The sequence below is a fragment of the Vigna umbellata genome, chromosome 6, assembly GCF_029865625.1.
Source record: "Vigna umbellata cultivar VRB3 chromosome 6, Vumbellata_1.0, whole genome shotgun sequence".
In the NCBI taxonomy this organism is placed as follows: Eukaryota; Viridiplantae; Streptophyta; class Magnoliopsida; order Fabales; family Fabaceae; genus Vigna; species Vigna umbellata.
Genome location: NC_142170.1, coordinates 32996149 through 33013883, shown reverse-complemented (window position 1 = coordinate 33013883; position 17735 = coordinate 32996149). Strand labels below are relative to the sequence as shown.

The window sequence follows — 17735 nt, the reverse complement described above, 5'->3', positions numbered from 1 at the left end:
AAGGGAAGGTCCAAACATTATAATTAGAAGTTGTTTGCACACAGGTGACAACCATAAGTGATTTGTGTACTCACTATAAACAAAAGTGACTTGTGTAATAAACCAGCAACAACAAGGTGAACCAGTGATACGACAACCACTGCATGACAGATAAAAGCAGAAAGAAAGCCAACCCAACCCCAACCCCAACCCCACACATTGGAAAACATTTACCTAAAAGAAAACAACTCCCAAACTGCAAAGAACGGCAAAGTCAACCAAACAGACATCTGAAATTAAAACAAGAACGGTAAAGAAAAGAGAAAAGATAAGAGATAAGCGAGAAAAAACCTGCAAGGCGTTGACGAAACCATGGAGGCCTCGTCGTAGGTCAGGCGGAGTGAGTGGTGGGGGCCGGTTGGCGCTCATACTCCATTGCTGCAACGGAACCGAAAACGCACGCTGAGAAGATACGCGACGAATGAAATTGCGAAAGGAAAAAAGAGAAAATGCATCCGAAATGCCATTGGTGAAGTCAAATCAAACAAACACAGACCTCAAATTAAAGCAAGAACGGCAAAGAAGAAAAATAAGAGATAAGAGAGAGGGAAACTTGCAAGGCGTTGACGAAGCTCTTGCTGCGCTCCATGAGGCCTCGTCTTAGTCATGCGAGTTGAGCGGTGCGGCGGTTGGGCGCTCAAACTCCATTGCTGCACGGAAACGCACGCTGAGAAGAACGATGCTCTGATGAGTGCATAATGAATGCGAATGAGAACTGAAGAGAGAGAAAAGAAAACTCAAGAGAAAAAGGAAAACAGTTACCGTGAGGTGGCAAGTGATGTTGTGAGTGGGAGCTTATTTAATGCACTGCACGTGACATTATGTTGGCGCCACCTCTATAACCTTTCACGGTGAAAGACATCACTACCCTCTCGGTTGCCTTTTAGATTCGCTAGCCTCATTGGTCGACCGTCCAACCCTCTCGGTTGCCTTTTAGATTCGCTAGCCTCATTGGTTGACCGTCCAATGAATTTTTTTTTCTTATACCTTATATTCATTTTAATTTTAAATATTTTACAAACTAAAACAGATTTATATTTAAACATAAATTTAATCATTCAATTATTTTCTAAATGTGACAGACTATTTTGTGTAAAAAAAATATTTATTATTAAATGTTAAATTTTATAGTTTGATCACTCATTATTTAAGTTAAATGATTTCATTTATTATTTAATTGGTGTATAAAAATTTAAATGGTTGTCTTTATTTTATTTCTCTAAATTTATTTTTTGTTTTGAAAACTATATAACATCCCATAAATACAGTAATAAACCATACAAATAGAATAATCACATTAATTAACATATCAAGGGAGGTGTTATGAAAAATGAATGCATAAAATCATTCACGAATGCATAACATAAACAATACAAGTTCTGAAATGTAAATAAACAGGAACGCATCACACAGTGAAAGAAAGTAAGGCAAGGTTCAAATCTCACAAAGATAAAATCTGTCAAAAACTAGTTCGAAACTCACATTTCATGTAAAAACTATCAATTCTATTAAAAGAAATTGTGTAAAAAACTATTCAATTCTATTAAAAGAAATTGTAAAATCTAGCTAGAAACTATGAACTCAAATTAGAAACTCAATAAATCATTCACAATCAAGAACTAAAAATAGTAGACAAGTAATCATGCAAAACCTGGAAAACTCAACTAAGAACCTCAATGTATGGACCTAAACAAGTTTGAAACATAAAAAGGAAGTTAAGAGAAAGGGATAGAAAATCACTATCTAAAAACAACAATAACTAAGAATCTCACTATCAATCTGAAACAGGAATATAAAACAAGGATAGAAACTAAAACTACTACTCTTGAAACAGCAAAGATATTTTATAAACAGCAAAATAAAACTGAAATCTCTAAAACAGTAAAAGAAACTAGCTATGAAATAGAATAAGAAACCTCATGAGCTTCTTTTCACCGTCTTTCCATCCTTTTCTTTCTCCAATTATATCCATACTTTCTAAAGTACCTCAAAGCCTTTCTATGAAATAGAAAAAGTGTACCACCTGAAATTATGAAGTAAATTCAAAGCTTTTATGTCTTCGTAAAGTCAATTAATGATAGAAATATGATTAGAAGGTAAAAAGATAGGGTGAAAATAACAAGTTATAAGAAAACAACAAAATACTAATAATAAATCCTAAATCCTAATGAATTGTGCGATGATTATGCAATAACTACACAAGGTGCGTTTTTGCTACCAAGCTTCATGATTTTTTTGAATAATGTGCCTTTATTCCTTAAACTCCTTAAACTGAATAAAAGACCTATTGGAACATGAATACATTATGTTCAGATAAAGAAAAATTAAAAAACTTCATACAGTTTTTGTGAGACCCTGGATAATTAGCAAATTTAATCCTGACATCACACCACTAACACACACACCACGTCACTGTTGCGGGTAATTAAAAACCCACTTTCAACTCTGATTTTCACCTCTGCAATGCACAGAAAACTGAACCACCATCATTCTCTGCAACATTAAAAACGCACCACTCCTTACATGCACACCTGCCACTTGTCACGTTAGAAACTTACAAATCAGAATTTAGTATGCAGGTGTCAGTCTTGGACATGTTTGTTCAAGCAAACGTTACTTTAACAAAACCAAAGTTTTCTGAGAACCCTTTCACCTGCACACTCATTCATCTTCTTCCTCAGAAAACCAAACTCTTCATTTTCTCCAAATTTCTCTCTAAGAATCCTTAACTTCTCTCTATCAGAAAACTCACGTTTCCTCTCTGATCACAATTGCAGCACCATAGGAATGTTAGTACTGCTGTGATCTCCATTTTGGACCAAACAGAAACTGAATCCAATCTGGTAAGCCTTCTTACTGTATTTCGTTCTTAGGTTTCTGGAAGAATAGAGTTTTAGTGCATGCAAGTATGTAGTCTCAGAGTTCTGCAATTTTTGATTAGATTTGTTTTGGAAGAATCAAGAATATAATAGAAGCATAGTTGGATAAAGCCATTTTCATCTAGGACAAGTTGGAACTTCAATCCGGGTAAGGGAAGCTTATATGTTTAATTCATACTGCTTGATTTTATAATCTGAGTTGCATGTATATGAAATCTGATATTTGAGCCTTATGAACGTTTACTGATATGAGATATAAATTCTGGTTCATTTGCATGTTGTTTTGGATACGCATGAAAGATGTGTGAATGTTATAGAGTTGGAATGATTAGATCGATTGAATCTGTCATGAATGAACACTGCTTAATTGTATTATATATGTTGTTGCTGATTTTGATTTAAATGTATATTGATTTGATTCTGTATAAATGGAGTATGGTGATTGTATATTTGGAATGATCCAAATGTTGAAATCTGTATGATTTGATGTATTAAATCTGAAAGGAAAGTTGTCAAGTTCATAAAAATCGAAATCTGGAAAATTCTGTTAAGAGTTGAGAAATCTGGTCTCTGTACTGATAAAGGACGTTCGTCCCTGTACGGTCTTAAACCGTTCGGTTTTCAGTTAAGCTTACTTAGACTAGAATTCTTTCATTTGGAAAGAATTCTGCCCGAGAATGAGCGTCCCTAGTTGATGATCTGAGCGTTCGTCTAGCTCAGTAATATTTAAATATTAAAACTTATAATGAGTGACGTTCGGCCTTAAGTAGAGCGTCCGTCCTTAATAACGTTCGTCCTAAATGAAGTTCGACCTTCTGTTGAACGTTCGTCTACAGAGCGTTCGTTTCTATATTGAACGTTCGTTCATAACTGGTGTTCGGTCATATACCTAAACGTTCGTCCTACCCAACGTTCGGTTTATACCAACGTTCGTTCTGATTGTGCTCGGTCATTGACTTAGCGTTCGTTCCAAAGCGGGGTTCGGTTTCTAAACTGAACGCTCGTCCCTATTATTGAATTTTGAGCGAACATAACTGGCGTTCGTCCAAATTGTTAAATTACGTTCGTACTTGGACTGCCAGTGCTGTTCTTCTGAAATCAATTATATTGCTGGTGTATCTAAACACTTATCACTGGTTTTATTCCTTGGGTTCTATCTAGATTCTTTACACTTAAAATCTTTCAATGTATTATTCATCTCTTCTAAAGATCAGTATTTTCAAATTATCAAGAGTTGAAGCATATTAAGTGAATAAATGACTCGTTTCTTTTGTTCAGAAACGTGAAATCAAAGGTTCTGTGATAAGTTCATTTTATTTGATTAAAGAATGCATGACGTTAATATTAAGAGAGTGAAATACAGAATGGAGATATTATAATTATGAAAGGATATGATGGTTGAACACGACATGATATGATTATATGATTTTGAACTTGAATGAGCGTTCCATGGAGGAGCTTCTCAGTTGTATTAAATGCTAAATTTGTAAAGTATGAACATGGACAAGTTACTGATGGCTTGGTCCATCCTGATATTCCGTGATGCTCATCTTCACGTAGAAGGGGGTAGTCATGCGTGGGAATGGCAGGAGGTCATTCGTATCCCTCACTTAGCAGGGGCGAATGATTAACCTCAAGTGGAGGTCATTCGTATCCCTCACTTAGCAGGGGCGAAGGATTAACCGCATGTGGAAGCTGATTAGGTATATCCCGGCTACCACACCACTTGGGTGCAAGGACGCCTGTAACTACATGGTTCATACAGTTCAGTACAGTCTGTTTTATATAGATTTATATGTTAAATTTTATGATTAAGTTGTTTGATGTATCTGTGAATTAAATTGTGAACTGTATGTATGTTGTATTAATTAAACAATATAAGCTTACCCTTGCAATTTTCCTGGTGCTGTTTACTGTCCATGTATAATCCGTCTTGTCAAAATGCAATGATCATCCGTTGTGGATGTGAGCAGAGGGTGATGCATCTCTTGAAGTATTACTGGAAGAAGAAAATTTGGAAGATGCAAACCTGGTTGAAGTTGAAGTAAAAGCTGAACAGTAGAGGCGCGATTCCGTAGCAGTTTTAGTCTAGTGTGTTGTGCAGTATTTTTGGCAGTTGTATATATATATAGTTCTGCAGATCTGTTTTGTATTTATCTGAAAATTTGGAATTCTGTCAAGTGCTGGACTGTATTTTGATATTCTGTATTTAAATTCTACAGAATGGATAATCAGAACTGGTTTCTGTTTATTTTTTTATGAATTCTGAACACTGCAGATTTTACTGTACGTGCTGTATGTTAAGTTTTAAAATTCTGAGCTACTGTAATATTCTTAAGACTGCACTGTTTATCTCTGTAAATGTGATCAGTCTGGTTAATGGTAATTATCATTATTTTGGGATGTTACATTAGTGGTATCAGAGCAGTTTTGTTCTCTTAAGGACACTGTAGGGTTATGAGTGCACTGTGTTTTGCTGTGTGCTTATTATATGTTTAATGAGTTATTATTATTTAACTCTTGGACATAACTAACGCTCGTTTTCTCTGTATCCAGAGAACTAATGGCACCTAGATTGCCTCCCCCTCCTCAACCGAATGAACCTGATACTTCCAACCGCTCTAGATTGTTGGAGGACGTTATTGAGAGACTCCAACGACAAAATACCACCCTTATGGAACAGAACACCACCCTGATGCAGCAGAATCAGGCAGCCATGCAGGGTTTAGAAGCCTCACGTGTTACTGCTGAAAACACACAGAGACAATTGATGGACATCCTTGCTGCCACTAGAGGTACGCCTGGAGCATCCTCTTCAAACGCCACTCCACACGCTGCTCAACCAAACGCTGAATGGAGTTTGGAGAGTTTCCTCCAGCATCATCCAGCTAAATTCAATGGAAAGGGCCTCCCTGATGAGGCGGATCAGTGGCTAGGAGACATGGAGAGAATTTTCAATGCAAAGAGGTGTCCGGACGAGAATAGGTTGGCTTACACAGAATATTTACTGACTGGGGAAGCAAGCCACTGGTGGGCGAGCACAAGAGCTATTCTGATAGAAGCTCAACGTCCTGTCACTTGGGAAGTATTTCGTGGTAAATTTTACGAGGAGTACTTTCCTGACAGCGTACGGTTTGCGAAGGAAGTGGAGTTTTTACAACTAGTTCAAGGTGGGATGACAGTTTCAGAGTATACCAACAAGTTCAAGCACCTTGTTCGGTTCTATACGATGGCAGCCAATGAAGAATGGCAGTGTAGGAAGTTTGAGAACGGATTGAGGAGTGATTTGAAGGTGTTGATATCCAGCTTATGTATCCGGTCTTTTCCCAGTATGGTTGAGCGAGCTAAGGTATTGGAGAAAAATATGGCAGAGGTTGAACGACAGAAGAAACAACCGCAAGTTAGTAGGGGACCAATTGTGTCCAGGGGAAGTTCTGTTCAGAGGAGACTACCTTACGCTCGTCCAAATCAATCAGCCAATACAAGTGGTTCTCAAGCACTGGTTCCTGTAGGACAAGCTGGACAAGGCAGTGTAACTTGCTTTCACTGTGGAGGGCCGCATTACCGTTCATCCTGCCCTCAACTGGTAGGAGGAAAGCACTGTAACAGATGTGGACGAAATGGGCACGTGGAGAACGAGTGTAACATGAGTGGAAGAGCAGTGATGAGACCACCAAACACTGGCAGAAATCAGCCACGGGGTGGACGTGCACAAGCAGTGGGGAGAGTGTACGCTATCACTGGAGCGGAAGCAGAGAACGCAGGTAATCTTATAACTGGTGAATGCTTGCTGTTTGGAGTGCCTTGTTGTGTGCTGTTTGACTCTGGGGCAACGCACTCCTTCATCTCGAAGGCGTGTGTTGAAAAGCTGGGAATAGTAGAGAGAGATCTGCAGTTTGACTTGGTGGTATCAACACCAGCGGCTGGAGAGCTTAGAACATCTACCGTGTGCATTAGATGTCCTATTGTGGTTGAGGGGCATAGTTATAAGGTGAACTTAATCTGTTTACCTTTGAAGGACTTGGAAATAATTCTAGGAATGGATTGGTTGGCTACCAACCATATTATTATAGATTGTGGCAAGAAGGAATTAGTGTTTCCTGAAGATGATGAAGAATGTGTGGGAGTTACATTCGGTCAGTTAAGGGAGGATATAATGGAAGGTGCAAGCTGTTTTCTCATTATGACACATGAAGACAAGGAGTTAGGAGGGTTGACGGAAGCACGGACGTCCAATGAGAGCAGTACGGAACGAGCAGTGGTGAGTGAATTTCTGGACGTTTTTCCAGAAGAGATACCAGGATTGCCTCCTGTTAGAGAAGTCGAATTCACCATTGATTTGGTGACAACGGCAGCTCCTATATCTGTTCAACCTTACCGAATGGCACCTGCAGAGTTGGTTGAACTCAAGAAGCAAATTGAAGAGCTTATGGAGAAGAAATTCATTAGACCGAGCGTATCACCATGGGGAGCTCCGGTACTCTTGGTGAAAAAGAAAGATGGCAGCTCTCGGTTATGTATAGATTACAGGCAATTAAACAAGCTGACCATCAAGAACAAATACCCGTTGCCAAGAATAGATGATTTGTTGGATCAGCTGCATGGAGCAACAGTATTTTCTAAGATTGATTTGCGTTCAGGATATCACCAGATAAGGGTTAAGGAGGACGACATCCAGAAGACAGCATTCAGATCACGTTATGGGCATTATGAGTACGTGGTAATGCCATTTGGAGTAACGAACGCTCCAGCCATCTTCATGGATTACATGAACCGGATATTTAGACCCTATTTGGATAAATTTGTAGTTGTGTTCATAGATGATATTCTCATCTACTCCAAAACCAATGCTGAACATGAAGAACACTTGAGAACAGTACTAACCGTGTTGAGGGAGAAAGAGTTGTACGCAAAGCTGTCCAAGTGTGAATTCTGGTTAAAGGAGGTGCAGTTTCTGGGGCATGTGATATCGTCTGAAGGTATTTCAGTAGATCCCTCTAAAGTGCAAGCAGTGTTAGATTGGAAGAGCCCGCGTTCAGTCACTGAAGTGAGGAGTTTTGTGGGGCTGGCTGGTTATTACAGACGTTTCATAGAGGGGTTCGCCAAGATAGTGGCTCCTCTTACTAGATTGACTAGAAAGGATCAGCCATTCGCTTGGACTGATCTGTGTGAGGAACGGTTCCAGGAGCTGAAGATGAAATTGACGAGCGCGCCAGTTTTGATTATTCCAGACACGTCCAAGCCATTTGAAGTGTACTGTGACGCATCTCACCAAGGTTTGGGCTGTGTGCTCATGCAAGAGAGACGTGCAGTAGCGTACGCGTCTCGCCAGTTGAAGATTCATGAACGCAATTATCCCACACACGACCTGGAGTTGGCAGCTGTCGTTTTTGCACTAAAGATTTGGAGGCACTATTTATACGGATCAACGTTCCAAGTCTTTAGTGATCACAAGAGCCTCAAATATTTGTTTGATCAGAGGGAGCTGAATATGAGGCAAAGACGTTGGCTGGAATTTTTAAAAGATTATGATTTTGAACTGCTATATCACCCTGGGAAAGCCAACGTAGTGGCAGACGCCCTAAGCAGGAATACAGTACAAGTCTCATTGATGATGGTGAAGGAGCTGAACTTGGTGGAGAATTTTAGAGATCTAAGATTACAATTTGAATTAGGAGAGAACGTAATAAGGTGCTGTAATCTTAGAATTTCTAGTGATGTGTTTGACAGAATCTGGATGAAGCAACGTGAGGATGAAGAACTGTTGAAGATATTTGATGCACTCGGTTCAGAAAAAGCTAAGGAGTTTAATGCTGGAACGGATGGTATGTTGCGTTATTTGGGAAGAACTTGCATTCCCAATGATGGAGAGCTGAAACGTATTATATTGGAAGAAGCTCATCATAGTCGTCTTAGCATACACCCCGGTATGACTAAGATGTATCAAGATCTTAGGAAATCTTTCTGGTGGCCGGGAATGAAGAGTGATGTTGCACGCTTTGTGGCATCTTGCTTAACCTGTCAACGCGCCAAGGCTGAACACCAACGTCCAGGTGGATTGCTTCAACAATTGGAGATTCCTGAATGGAAGTGGGACAGCATTTCCATGGACTTTGTGACTCATCTGCCACGCACAGTCAAGAATCACGATTCAATCTGGGTAATTGTGGACAGATTAACTAAGAGCGCCCACTTCTTAGCCGTGAATTTGAAGATGTCAATGACAAATTTGGCTAAGCTGTACATCAAGGAGATAGTGCGTCTTCATGGAGTGCCTTCAAGCATAGTTTCTGACCGAGACACGAGATTCACATCTCGGTTTTGGCAATCTTTACAAGGTGAATTGGGAAGCAAGCTACAGATGAGTTCTGCGTATCATCCGCAAACAGATGGCCAATCTGAAAGGACCATCCAGACGTTAGAAGATTTGCTTAGGACGTGTGTCCTGGACCATTTAGGCGCATGGGATGAGGTCTTGCCACTGGTGGAATTCACATACAATAACAGTTTCCAGTCTAGCATTGGTATGGCGCCTTTTGAAGCTCTCTATGGAAGGAAGTGCAGAACGCCACTTTGCTGGTTTCAGGAAGGAGAGAATGTGCTAACTGGACCAGAACTTATCCAGCAAACTACTGATAAAGTGAAATTGATTCAGGACAGATTGAAGACATCCTTGAGCAGACAGAAATCTTATGCAGATAGGAGGAGAAGACCCTTGGAGTTTGCAGCAGGAGACCATGTATTTTTAAGGTTGAATCCAATCACTGGAGTGGGAAGAGTTGTTCGTCCAAAGAAGCTGTCTCCCAAGTTCATAGGACCGTATCAAATTCTGAAGAAGATTGGACCAGTAGCTTATGAGCTTGCTTTGCCTCCTCAACTATCAAACCTTCATCCTGTTTTCCATGTGTCTCAACTCAGAAAGTATATAGCCAATCCCTCTCATGTTTTAGAACTGGAAGACATTCAACTACAACCTGATCGAACGCTGGAGTTGCAACCAATCCGCATTGATGATGTTCGCACTAAATTACACAAGAGGAAGGATGTTCGATTGGTGAAGGTAGTGTGGGATGCCAAGAATGGAGATTCAACGTGGGAGGTGGAGAGTGCAATGAGGGACTTATATCCACACTTATTCATAGGTAAATTCTGAATTTTCGAGGACGAAAATTTTTGTAGTTAGGGAGAATGTGAGACCCTGGATAATTAGCAAATTTAATCCTGACATCACACCACTAACACACACACCACGTCACTGTTGCGGGTAATTAAAAACCCACTTTCAACTCTGATTTTCACCTCTGCAATGCACAGAAAACTGAACCACCATCATTCTCTGCAACATTAAAAACGCACCACTCCTTACATGCACACCTGCCACTTGTCACGTTAGAAACTTACAAATCAGAATTTAGTATGCAGGTGTCAGTCTTGGACATGTTTGTTCAAGCAAACGTTACTTTAACAAAACCAAAGTTTTCTGAGAACCCTTTCACCTGCACACTCATTCATCTTCTTCCTCAGAAAACCAAACTCTTCATTTTCTCCAAATTTCTCTCTAAGAATCCTTAACTTCTCTCTATCAGAAAACTCACGTTTCCTCTCTGATCACAATTGCAGCACCATAGGAATGTTAGTACTGCTGTGATCTCCATTTTGGACCAAACAGAAACTGAATCCAATCTGGTAAGCCTTCTTACTGTATTTCGTTCTTAGGTTTCTGGAAGAATAGAGTTTTAGTGCATGCAAGTATGTAGTCTCAGAGTTCTGCAATTTTTGATTAGATTTGTTTTGGAAGAATCAAGAATATAATAGAAGCATAGTTGGATAAAGCCATTTTCATCTAGGACAAGTTGGAACTTCAATCCGGGTAAGGGAAGCTTATATGTTTAATTCATACTGCTTGATTTTATAATCTGAGTTGCATGTATATGAAATCTGATATTTGAGCCTTATGAACGTTTACTGATATGAGATATAAATTCTGGTTCATTTGCATGTTGTTTTGGATACGCATGAAAGATGTGTGAATGTTATAGAGTTGGAATGATTAGATCGATTGAATCTGTCATGAATGAACACTGCTTAATTGTATTATATATGTTGTTGCTGATTTTTGATTTAAATGTATATTGATTTGATTCTGTATAAATGGAGTATGGTGATTGTATATTTGGAATGATCCAAATGTTGAAATCTGTATGATTTGATGTATTAAATCTGAAAGGAAAGTTGTCAAGTTCATAAAAATCGAAATCTGGAAAATTCTGTTAAGAGTTGAGAAATCTGGTCTCTGTACTGATAAAGGACGTTCGTCCCTGTACGGTCTTAAACCGTTCGGTTTTCAGTTAAGCTTACTTAGACTAGAATTCTTTCATTTGGAAAGAATTCTGCCCGAGAATGAGCGTCCCTAGTTGATGATCTGAGCGTTCGTCTAGCTCAGTAATATTTAAATATTTAAAACTTTATAAATGAGTGACGTTCGGCCTTAAGTAGAGCGTCCGTCCTTAATAACGTTCGTCCTAAATGAAGTTCGACCTTCTGTTGAACGTTCGTCTACAGAGCGTTCGTTTCTATATTGAACGTTCGTTCATAACTGGTGTTCGGTCATATACCTAAACGTTCGTCCTACCCAACGTTCGGTTTATACCAACGTTCGTTCTGATTGTGCTCGGTCATTGACTTAGCGTTCGTTCCAAAGCGGGGTTCGGTTTCTAAACTGAACGCTCGTCCCTATTATTGAATTTTGAGCGAACATAACTGGCGTTCGTCCAAATTGTTAAATTACGTTCGTACTTGGACTGCCAGTGCTGTTCTTCTGAAATCAATTATATTGCTGGTGTATCTAAACACTTATCACTGGTTTTATTCCTTGGGTTCTATCTAGATTCTTTACACTTAAAATCTTTCAATGTATTATTCATCTCTTCTAAAGATCAGTATTTTCAAATTATCAAGAGTTGAAGCATATTAAGTGAATAAATGACTCGTTTCTTTTGTTCAGAAACGTGAAATCAAAGGTTCTGTGATAAGTTCATTTTATTTGATTAAAGAATGCATGACGTTAATATTAAGAGAGTGAAATACAGAATGGAGATATTATAATTATGAAAGGATATGATGGTTGAACACGACATGATATGATTATATGATTTTGAACTTGAATGAGCGTTCCATGGAGGAGCTTCTCAGTTGTATTAAATGCTAAATTTGTAAAGTATGAACATGGACAAGTTACTGATGGCTTGGTCCATCCTGATATTCCGTGATGCTCATCTTCACGTAGAAGGGGGTAGTCATGCGTGGGAATGGCAGGAGGTCATTCGTATCCCTCACTTAGCAGGGGCGAATGATTAACCTCAAGTGGAGGTCATTCGTATCCCTCACTTAGCAGGGGCGAAGGATTAACCGCATGTGGAAGCTGATTAGGTATATCCCGGCTACCACACCACTTGGGTGCAAGGACGCCTGTAACTACATGGTTCATACAGTTCAGTACAGTCTGTTTTATATAGATTTATATGTTAAATTTTATGATTAAGTTGTTTGATGTATCTGTGAATTAAATTGTGAACTGTATGTATGTTGTATTAATTAAACAATATAAGCTTACCCTTGCAATTTTCCTGGTGCTGTTTACTGTCCATGTATAATCCGTCTTGTCAAAATGCAATGATCATCCGTTGTGGATGTGAGCAGAGGGTGATGCATCTCTTGAAGTATTACTGGAAGAAGAAAATTTGGAAGATGCAAACCTGGTTGAAGTTGAAGTAAAAGCTGAACAGTAGAGGCGCGATTCCGTAGCAGTTTTAGTCTAGTGTGTTGTGCAGTATTTTTGGCAGTTGTATATATATATAGTTCTGCAGATCTGTTTTGTATTTATCTGAAAATTTGGAATTCTGTCAAGTGCTGGACTGTATTTTGATATTCTGTATTTAAATTCTACAGAATGGATAATCAGAACTGGTTTCTGTTTATTTTTTTATGAATTCTGAACACTGCAGATTTTACTGTACGTGCTGTATGTTAAGTTTTAAAATTCTGAGCTACTGTAATATTCTTAAGACTGAACTGTTTATCTCTGTAAATGTGATCAGTCTGGTTAATGGTAATATCATTATTTAGGGATGTTACAGTTTTAACCTTTTATACACTTCCACTGATTTCCTTTTATACACTTTAAACCTTTTATAAAGAAAATCTTATTCTGCTTTTCTTTAATTTTTTTAAAACTGAAAGGAAAAAAATAAACATTTAAACTATAGAAAGTTATTTATTTTTCAATTAAGTTTTTATTTTCTTAAAAATTCATTCAATTTAATCATGTATTAGTTGATAGTATTTTATACTTATTTATTTATTTACTATTATTCAAGTAAAAAAATAACACATAGTTGTAATACTATGTAGTATGTACCGCATGCAAAAACAAAAACAAAGCTAGAAACTCAGTCAAAATCAAAAGCTCGTTAGTAAAAATTATAAATAAAAGAACTTATTAGTTAAAATCCTTAAATTGAAATGACAGTGAACTAACTCTCAACACAATAAAATCCTAGTTTCTTTTTTAATGGAATAGAATTCACAGAACAATTATTAATCTCCACTGTATCTAGGAATTAAAATGAGAATTATAGTTTTTACTAAGTTAGAATTAATCAAAATTATAATTACCCTAAAATAATAGCTAAAATCATTGTATTAACACATTTACAAAATCAAGAATTTTACTCTGTAAATCAAAAATGTCATAAAAACAATAAATTAGACCCTAAACACAACTTAATAAAAAAAATACAATTAGCTTAGAAAGATCTGAAATTAATTTATTTTTCTCAATTATCACGCTTAAAAACTCTCTGAATTATTTTAAATTTATTTATTTGCCTTGTGTTTACAAGCCAGTAGAACGCATAGAAAACACCATAATTATTTACACCACTTTGAAAAAAAAATAGTGAGAAACATGAATTAGACATTTTGGTGGGAAATAATATAGTAAGTAAAATTAAGTATCGTGGCAGATTGTATAAAATTTAGCACTAGTTGTATAAAATCATGGACATGACATGAGTACAAAGAAACAGTACTTAGTTAGACTTAAAAAGTACATAAACTTTAAAATTCTCAACACCATAACCAATTAACTTCAAAGCTCGAGAATTCATAGTGTCAAACTTTAACTCTTTGCATGATTCATATAACCCTTCAAAAACTTAGCACCTTAGATGTGATGGTCTAAAAGCTCATTATGATTGTTAAAATCAGGCAAATCCAATAACCATCAACTTACAAGATCCCAATGTTGGCACCCTAGATGGTCTAACCTCCGTAGCCTATGTAGACATCCTAATCTCTAATTCTTTCAATTTTCCAGTGTTATAGTGGTGTGTTAAGTATTGTTTGTGAGTGTCCAAAGCTATTGTAATTTTTGTAACTTTCTATAGCATGAATTAAACTTAAACAGTTAAACTTGTTCACCACTTGAGGTTCTTATTATTTTTTTCTGCAAAGTCTTATCTATAAGGGAAGGTCCAAACATTATAATTAGAAGTTGTTTGCACACAGGTGACAACCATAAGTGATTTGTGTACTCACTATAAACAAAAGTGACTTGTGTAATAAACCAGCAACAACAAGGTGAACCAGTGATACGACAACCACTGCATGACAGATAAAAGCAGAAAGAAAGCCAACCCAACCCCAACCCCAACCCCACACATTGGAAAACATTTACCTAAAAGAAAACAACTCCCAAACTGCAAAGAACGGCAAAGTCAACCAAACAGACATCTGAAATTAAAACAAGAACGGTAAAGAAAAGAGAAAAGATAAGAGATAAGCGAGAAAAAACCTGCAAGGCGTTGACGAAACCATGGAGGCCTCGTCGTAGGTCATGGCGGAGTTGAGCGGTGCGGCGGTTGGGCGCTCATACTCCATTGCTGCAACGGAACCGAAAACGCACGCTGAGAAGATACGCGACGAATGAAATTGCGAAAAGGAAAAAGAGAAAATGCATCCGAAATGCCATTGGTGAAGTCAATCAAACAAACACAGACCTCAAATTAAAGCAAGAACGGCAAAGAAGAAAAAATAAGAGATAAGAGAGAGGAAACTTGCAAGGCGTTGACGAAGCTCTTGCTGCGCTCCATGGAGGCCTCGTCGTAGTCATGGCGAGTTGAGCGGTGCGGCGGTTGGGCGCTCAAACTCCATTGCTGCAACGGAAACGCACGCTGAGAAGAACGATGCTCTGATGAGTGCATAATGAATGCGAATTGAGAACTGAAGAGAGAGAAAAGAAAACTCAAAGAGAAAAAGGAAAACAGTTACCGTGAGGTGGCAAGTGATGTGTGAGTGGGAGCTTATTTAATGCACTGCCACGTGACATTATGTTGGCGCCACCTCTATTAACCTTTCACGGTGAAAAGACATCACTACCCTCTCGGTTGCCTTTTAGATTCGCTAGCCTCATTGGTCGACCGTCCAACCCTCTCGGTTGCCTTTTAGATTCGCTAGCCTCATTGGTTGACCGTCCAATGAATTTTTTTTTCTTATACCTTATATTCATTTTAATTTTAAATATTTTACAAACTAAAACAGATTTTATATTTAAACATAAATTTAATCATTCAATTATTTTCTAAATGTGACAGACTATTTTGTGTAAAAAAAATATTTATTATTAAAATGTTAAATTTTATAGTTTGATCACTGTAACATCCCAAAATACAGTAATCACTATAATTCAGAATTAATTACAATTAACAGTAATCACAAACAGTCTTTGCATTAAAACAGGATTAAAAGCCTAACGGCATCAGTACATAGGACGCGTATATACGCATACAATGAAACCAAGAGTGAACGCTCTTAAATACATAAACTAACGAGCACCAAAATACATCAGAGATGAATAAGGCGAACGGCCTTACAAAATAGGTGGCCGAACGTTATAACTATGCTAACATATACAGCCTAACTACAACGAGCACTCTAAGGCTCGGCCTTTACTTCAACTTCAACCAGATTGGAGTCGTCCAAATTTTCTTCTTCCAGCATTGCTTCAAGGGATGCACCACCATCTGCTCACATCCACAACGGATGATCATTGCATTTGACAAGACGGAGTATACATGTACAAGAGACAACACAATGGAAATGCAAGGGTAAGCTTATAATATTTAATTTATACAATCAACACATACAGTTACATTTCTAAACACACATACAGCATGTAATTCATCAAATAATAATCATATAAAGGTATATAATAAGACCGACCGTCCGGACTGTATGAACCATGTAGTTACAGGCGTCCTTGCACCCGAGTGGTGTAGTAACTGGGTAACACCAAACAGCTGCCACTCGAGGTAAGTCCGTTCTTACGTCGCCCATGTTAACTTATGGACTAAGGACCTCCTGCCATTCCCACGCATGACTACCCCCTTCTACTTGAAGAGGTGTATCACGGAATATCAGGATGGACCAAGCCAGCATTAACTAACCACAGTCATACCTTACCAATTCAATATTCAATCATATAAGAGACGTTCCTCCCTGGAACGCTCGTAAAAATCCAATTCCAATAATTCGTTCAACATATCATTCGTCCACATTAAACATTTCTCATTTTCACATTTTCATTCTGTGTTCCACTCTCTTAACATTAACGTCATGCATTCTTTACTCAAATAAAACGAACTTATTACAGAACTTTGATTTCACGTTTCTGAACAAAAGAAACGAACTCTTATTCACTGATGGACATTAAGAATTCTTAAAGAATTTAGATGAGATTGAATTTAGAAGTTCAGAATAATACTTAGAAGATGTTGAGTACAAGAACTTTAGGTTGAATCAAAAGAAATAATTATCTTACAGAATAACTTAGATAAATAACCAGAATATTTAAAGTACAGAAACAACTCTTACTGTCAATGAATGAACGTTCAGAAATTTACTTTGGACGAACGTCAATTACGTTCGCTCAGAATTCAATAATAAGGACGAGCGTTCAGTTAGAAACCGAACCCTGCTGTGGACGAACGCTAGGTCAATGACCAAGCACGAATCAGCACTAACGCTGGTTATAACCCAAGCGCTTTATAGGACGAGCGTTTCGGTATAGGACCGAACGCCAACTTTGGACGAACGTTCAGTATAAGGACGAACGCTCTCTAGAACTAACGTTCGACATAAGGTCGAACAACAATAAGGACGAACGCTCGACATGAGGCCGAACGCCATTGAGGACGAACGCTCGACTTAAGACCGAACGTCACTTATTTATAAAGTTTTAAATCTTGATCTATACTGAGCAGAACGAACGCTCATTCACTCAATTGGGGGACGCTCGTTCTCGAGCAGAATTCATTCCAAATGAATGAATTCCAATCTAAGTCATGTTAACCAAAAACCGAACGGTCTAAGACCGTACAGTGACGAACGTCCTTTTAGCAACAGAGAAGGATTAGAAAATTTAGATTTTTCACACTTAGCAGAATTTTTCCAGATTTCCATTTTCCAACTTTATACTTCCATTTCAGGTTTAATTCCCTTCAAACATCATCATCATGCAGATTTCAACATTTAAAATCATTCCAACCACACAATAGCCATTCTCCATTCATCCATAATCAACTCAACATGCATTTAAAACAAATTCAACATCAAATATAATTCATACAAGCCGTATCAGTTCATGACAGATTCATCCAAACCAGAATGCATATCAGATATCAGTGATCATTTCTAACAACTCAACTTCATATTTTTCACACATGCAAAACAAACCAGAAATCATATTCCATATCAGTA

The 17735-nt window shown here is 37.9% G+C and overlaps 2 long non-coding RNA genes across 2 annotated transcripts; one reads left to right on the top strand and one right to left on the bottom strand.

The window, feature by feature from the left end:
- Positions 1-1987: 1987 nt before the first annotated feature.
- Positions 1988-15548, bottom strand: LOC148197282 (uncharacterized). Its single transcript, XR_015780491.1, has 3 exons — positions 15039-15548; positions 14773-14860; positions 1988-2062 (listed from the first exon to the last, which is right to left on the bottom strand). It is a non-coding gene; the product is annotated as an uncharacterized LOC148197282 (long non-coding RNA).
- On the top strand, positions 2715-5241 carry LOC148197283 (uncharacterized). The gene is made up of 3 exons (XR_015780058.1): positions 2715-2882; positions 2981-3066; positions 4892-5241. It is a non-coding gene; the product is annotated as an uncharacterized LOC148197283 (long non-coding RNA).
- Positions 15549-17735: the final 2187 nt, after the last annotated feature.